General features: G+C 36.8%; 1 pseudogene; it reads right to left on the bottom strand.

The window, feature by feature from the left end:
- Positions 1–620: 620 nt before the first annotated feature.
- Positions 621–1,464, bottom strand: LOC102949357 (annotated as a pseudogene).
- Positions 1,465–7,150: the final 5,686 nt, after the last annotated feature.

Here is a 7,150-nt window from a genome sequence, read left to right as displayed (position 1 = left end):
CTTTTTCTGTGCATGTGTAATATGCAGACTGTTGACACAGTATTCTGTGTGTAAATTTGTAGATTGAATTTTATACTTAAATTCAAATATTAAGCACTCCATGCTCTTTTTTTGTTACTGTTAAAACACTTAGCTTATTTTACATGTATATCTTTGTCTTCCCACCATTTCCATTTGTCTGTCATGACTACTATGTCCTATTGTAACATTCCGTACATACTTAAAAACAAACAAAGGGCAGAGTTCCATCTTTAAAACACTACACAGGTATTTTGGACAACGCATTCTTGGCAGTGGAACCTTAACATTTATCAGACATGGTAGGGAAAATTCCCACTCTGTGTTATAAAAAGAATAGCCAGATATCAACTATTATAGATATGAAAAAAAATGGAAAATCTTAACAAACGGTTTAAACTAATTTCTTAAAAAATATTTTTTAAAATCTATTTTTGATTGAGAGACTGAGCATGAGCAGGAGAGAGAGGCAAAGACAGGGAGACACAGAATCCAAAGCAGGCTCCAGGCTCTGAGCTGTTAGCACAGAGCCCAATGTGGGCTTGAACCCACTAATTGTAAGATTACCTGAGCCAAAGTCGGATGCTTAATAAACTGTTTTCTTAAAGAGATTTCCTCCATGTCAGAGATCTTGAATAACCTCCAGGTCAGTCATTCGGAGGCAATTCTTTACATAATTGATGAAGTTGGCTTCCACTTTGGGAAGAGAACCACCTTTTTCTATATTTACTTGCATTTTTACTTTAATATCCTCTACAGAACTAGGTCCTTTAGGTGTTTGGGGAGCTTCTTCCTGTTTTTTTGAAGGACATGGGACCTTTTGATTTTGGTGTTAATGGTTTTGAGTCTCTTTCATTCTGGCTTTCATTTTTGGCTGGAGTATCTCATATAGATTTTTTTATTGGAGCTCTTTCTTCAGCTTCCTCATCATTATCATGTTCACCATCATCATCATCACCATCATCATCATCATCATCTTCCTCCTCATCTTCCTTATCATTTTCACCAGCAATAAGTTTTGTTTTTTCCTGTGGAAATGTGCTACCACTTCCAAGGTTAGAACACTTTCCAGATATACTAAGGAGTTTCCCATCCTCTTCCTCTGCATGTTCTCACTCTGTGTCTTCCCCCACAGCCACTAAATATTGTCCACCACTGTGCATAGGCCTTGAACAACATGTCAGTCATAAGACCACAGTAGTGTTATTTCAAAGCCTCCAAGGGAAACCTTGGCTGTACAGACATTTTCGAAGTTTCCGTTGCCTTTGCTTCATCAATGTGCAATTCATCCTTTACACCAACCCCTGAACTATTCTTAAAGATAACTTGTGCTCATTTTCATGATTATCCACCTTAAAACTGTAATTTTTGCCAGACTTTAGTTACAGCTAAAAAGATTATCTGGGACCTCAAAGGGCTCATGTCCATGTCCATCAAATCTTCCATGGGATGGTGATGCATGCATAGGAGGGAAAGAAGGCGGATGGAGATAAACTCCAGAATGGAATCACACCAGGGAAAGCAAGTACTCCATGCTCCAAATGTCTCTTCTATGGCTAAGTAAAACTTAGTCATATGGATAAAACATAATTATTTTTGTTGAAATGATAATATTTGAGGAGAGGGTAGAATGAGGTGAGAAATAAAATCATCTGGTTATTTGAGGGAAAAGAATGCCAGGCAGATGGGACAGCAAGTGCAAAGTAAAGTTCTGAGGCAGTTGCCTGGCATGCTACAGGAGCACCAAGGAGTCAAGATGTATGGAGGAACCCAGTGGGTAAGGAGATCTGATAGGGATTAAATAGAGAAGCAGTATGGATCCAAATCTTATAAATCATAGTGGTTCCTGAATTTCACCTTAAGTCTATAGGGAAGTAATTGAATTATTTTGATCATAAAAATGATATGATTAGATACGTATTTTAACAGGATTTCTCTAGTTGCTCTATGCACCTTCTACGGTGGAGGATCAAAAATGCAGGAAAACCAGTTAGAGATTACTCCAGAGTTCAGGCAAGAGAATATGGTGGCTCAGAGCAGAATGATAGTGGTTTACTAAGTGGTAACATATAGATGGTTTGATTATTTAGGATATACTTTGAAGGTAGAGCCAATATGACTTCCTGATGGATTGCATATCAAGTATAAGAGAAAAAGTTAAGGCTGATCTGTAGCCCTTGTCTGACTTATTTGTAATATATGTATATAACAATATATGTAATATATGCTAAGATTTCCAAATTATCTATAATAAATAACACCTCAATGGATGTCTTGTGAATAATTTTCTGCATTTCTTAGACATGTCTTTTTTCTGTAGAATATTTTCCTTGAGGAGGAATTACTTGTTACTGAGGAATTTTTAAGAAATCATTTTAAACTCATTGGCACACAATGGCTTTTGTGGAGGCATTTCTTTAATAACACATACTTTTTGTTATATATTTATTTGTTTGTATGTAATTCCTCCTTCTTGTATTGATTATATGTTAACTCATAAACTTTTCCTTTTCATTGATACATTTGAATTTGTGCAACCAATTTTCATCTACTGTATTATCTGTTTCTATATACATAGTCTTATCTCATTTGTTGTTCCTAAACTACTTTATATTTTACCTGGTTAAACTTGTAGAATTTCCCTCTACCCTCACCCTGACTAAATCTTCAAGAATTTTAGCTATTCTCAAAATTATATTTATGTTCTTCAAACTACTTTCCTAATTTTATTGCATTTTTCCCTAACTTTTTGAGTTGGATGTCTTATTCATTTATTCATCCTCATATGTATATTTATGTGCATGTAGATGTGGATGTGGAAACACTAGTATATGTCTGTAAAGCTACACACTTGAAACTATTAAAATTTGAGACAAATTTAAAATACATTCACATGTAATTTTCAGGACATCTCTTCTTTTCACATCACAAGTAATTTATTCTTATTTCCTCAGTCCATTTATGTAAAATAATGTTTAAACATTCCCAAATAGTTGTGTGTTTTTATATTTTTATTAACAATTTTTACTACAAATTCATAGATGTGTTTATATAATTTCATAGGTATGGTTCTTGTGTCAGTCTTGTCTATTATATTATGCAAACATCCTGTTAGCCATAGGTGATCTAAGTCCAATTAGTATAATTTCCATCAGACATCCACTATTGTTTCGGGTTTATAAGTTAATGACCAGAAGAGACACAATAGGAACATGAGTCCTACTTATTTTTAACTCAGATCTGTTATCTCCAGGAAAATTTTTCTGTTATTCATGTTATTTATGAAAAGTATTTCTATACTTACTAGAAAAAGTCCTTATGTTCTCTCTTCTATGCTCATTATTTTCTGGGTCTCCTTCTTGGATTCATTTTGATTTTAACAAATGGAGAAAGGGCTTGGAGGAATGGGAAACAATTCTTCCAAACAAATAAAAACCTCTTCCCAATTAAAGGAAGGAAGGAAGGAAAGAAGGAAGGAAGGAAGGAAGGAAGGAAGGAAGGAAGGAAGAAATTCTCTTTACCACACAACTGAATATGATCAAAGAAAAAAGAAGGCAAAGCCAACCAAAGAGATGGAACAAAACAGATACAAGGAAAGAATGTGATATAAGGGTTCTGCATATATAAAAAAAAAAAGCCAACATTTTGCTTTTTCCAGTGATTACATCATCCAGGGCCATTGCCCCGTAGTTTATCCTTGATCTGAGCCAAAAATCCTATTCACAAGAGCAAAATGTCCTCCCTGGTGTTCACGGAGGATGGAAACTATTGAACTTCTTCTGTATGTTTTATGGTGATAGGAAAACTACTTCAAATTTAATTCTTTTCATCTTTCTTCCTAAGTGTCTACTTCACAGAGTGGCATTTCTCCATATTATTCTGAGAGGGCAGTATTTACTAACTTACAATACCACTGCAAAGACTGCCAGGTGGTTTTAACTGTGAATATATTCTGGAAAGTACCTGCTTGTTGAACATTTCCACTCAGGGAAGAACAGCTACTATATGAGCTTATCCTACTATGGTGTTACTCTTGGGATGAAGCCCAAGAGTGGTGGGTTTCTGCTTTTTGTTGCTACCGATGCTGGGAGGAGTCTGTCACTTTGGCTTGCTACATGTGGAAGACATCACTCCTGGAGGAAACCATGCTGCTATGTTGGATTTCTGCTTTATGTGTCCACTGACTGCCTGGGTTATAACATGATCTTCTCCACTTACAGTGAAAGGAATAACTAATTATGCCTACAAGACTAGTGAAAGGATTTCCAGAACAGATGGTATTTGAGTTGGTTATTTAGAGGATGAATTGAAACCTGCTTTATGGTGAAGGGCAAGGGAAGGATATTTTAGGTTGTAGAAAAACAACTGCAAAAGCTGGATTCAGAACTGGATATTTTTCGTATTCAAAGCCAAGTATGCAATGGCATCTCTGGAATTCTGAGTTTTTATGACTTTCAAAAGAAGAATTTACGTGCCATGTCAAATAGTTTTTATCTTATAGTATGATGGTGCCAAACAAGGTTACATGATTAGATTTAGAATGATAATTATGGCACCTTAATCATTGGCTTAATCACCAAGTCTTCTGCTAACTTCCGTATGTGTCCCCAGAATCAAGAGAATTCACTCAGACTGATCACAGTACTCACCTCAATAAAAACCGTGTTTTAGAGGTAGTGTCAATTCTTTCTTTAAAGAGGGTTGAGTCCCAAAGTGGTTCAGCAATGAAGATAAACAGTAAATGCCCTGAATATTTAGGCTTAGTGCCCTCTCACACTCCAGGACCTGATTCTCAGCCAGATGACTTGGATTTCTTTCAAACTTTATTCTTCTGAGTCCTATTTTGGAAGATTCTTTCAATGATCAAGTTGTGTCTGAAAATCTCACCAATTCTTTCTTGCATTCTGTAATACTCAGGAGCAGTGCATTTGTTTGTTTGTTTCTGTAAAGGGCCAGATACTAAACATTTTAGGTTTTGTGGGCTAATATGGTTTCTGTCACAACTAGTAAACTGTACCATCGTAGTGTAAAAGCAGCCATTGACAATAAGAAAAAGAATGAGCCTGACTGTGTCCCATTAAAACTTTATTTATAGGGGCGCCTGGGTGGCTTAGTCGGTTAAGCGTCCGACTTCGGCTCAGGTCATGATCTCGCGGTCTGTGAGTTCGAGCCCCGCATTGGGCTCTGTGCTGACCGTTCAGAGCCTTGAACCTGTTTCAGATTCTGAGTCTCCCTCTCTCTCTGACCCTCCCCCGTTCATGCTCTGTCTCTCTCTGTCTCAAAAATAAATAAACGTTAAAAAAATAAAAAAAAAAGACTTTATTTATAAAAACAAGAAATAAGCTAGATTTGGCCAGAAGCTATAATTTTTGATTGCTGGTCTAGGCCTTCCTTACCTTGAATCTCAAAGCCTGCTTAAACTCAACTGGATTTATTACGCTTGATTTCTTGGACTTGATCCCTGTATGTTGATTTCATCCTTAGGACAATTACCTGGCTTCCATTATATTATGCTCACATACAAAAAAATCCTTCTTGTTATTCTTATACCACAGCATCATGGCTAAATTTGGTCCCTAAATTCTGTGCAGTTAATCCTAATTACCATGTGACACTGGGAACAGTTAATATTGTAGGAGCTTTGGAAACTGATTATAGGCCAAGAGAATTAAAGGTGATGGTAATTGACAGATGATAATATTATTTCATACTTATAAATGTCATGTGTCAGTGTCATGTGTCAGACACTGTTTACATATAAAAACTGATTTAATCCTCACAATAATCCTATGCATTACTATCCTCTCTACTTAACAGAAGAAGGAACTGAAACAGATAAGTAACCTGTCCAAGCCCAAACAGCTGGTAGGAGGTGCGGCCAGTACACAAATCCAGGCAGTTCAGCTCCAGAACCAACATTCTTAACCACTACACTCTCCTGAGAGGTGCTGCAGAATGACAGAATTCTGAGGGAACAATCAACATTGAGAAACCAGTTAGATGCCGTGAGAGTGGCAGAAGAAAGTGAGGATAAATTGCAAATCATTTAGGGGCGTCTGGGTGGCTCACTCAATTAAGTGTGCGACTCTTGATCTCGGCTAAGGTCATGATCTCACAGTTTGTGAGTTTGAGCCCCATATGGGACTCTGCACTCACAGTGTGGAGCCTGCTTGGGATTCTTTCTCTCTCCTCTCTCTCTGCCTTTCCCCCCACCCTTCTCTCTGTCTCAAAAGAAATTAGTAAACTTTAAAAAATTTGTAAATCATTTCACTGGGATATTAGAGAATACAGGAGAATGTTTGCTCACTATGTTAATTTTTTCAATTATTTCGTAAGCACTTTTCTACCAGTTTCAAAGTAGGTTCCTCATAGAAGAAAGTAATTACTTACATTTTCATAGAGGGTTTCTAGCAGGAAATACAGCCTTATAATCATTTTAGTCTATCAGTGCTTCTTAAAACATATGTACATGAGTATCATCTAAGGATCTTATTGATAAGCAGATTGTGACTCAATAAATCAAGGGTAGGGCCTAAAGTTCTGCATTTTTAACAAACTCAGGCTAGCTGGATTCACAGGCATTTCCCTGGGCGCGTACACAAAAGCACTTGATTTAATACTCTGCTGTCAGCATACTAATACTCTTAGTAATTTATGAACAAAAGGCCCTGCATTGCAGTTTTGCTCTGGGCCTCACAATCTGTGTAGCAGCACATCCTGCTCCTACTGATTGCTGCCCCTGCTGGGGCAGACCTGCTGGTCTGTTGACCGCACTATGAGTTGAAAGGTCTAGTATAGAGGTTTGCAAACCATGGTTCACTGGGTGAATTCACCAACAGCTTCTTTTTACAAATAACATTTTTTTTTGCAACATAGTCACATGTACTTGTTTATATATTATGCATGGCTGTTTTTGTGCTATACCATGGGTTGCGTACCTGTGGCTAATAGAGATGATATGGCCATCAAAACCTAAAATATTTGCTCCCTGGTCCTTCATAAAAAAAGGATATTCCATCAATGCCCTAGTAAACAATATTAGAGCCCATGGGATCAGTAATAGCATGTTAAGCAAATAGTTTCCCAAAACTTAGTAAAGTATTGCCTTACAGTTAGAATTTTGGAACTTTTT

This window comes from Panthera tigris, chromosome D3 (genome assembly GCF_018350195.1).
Source record: "Panthera tigris isolate Pti1 chromosome D3, P.tigris_Pti1_mat1.1, whole genome shotgun sequence".
Classification (NCBI taxonomy): Eukaryota; Metazoa; Chordata; class Mammalia; order Carnivora; family Felidae; genus Panthera; species Panthera tigris.
This window is presented reverse-complemented; position numbering and strand designations above follow the sequence as displayed.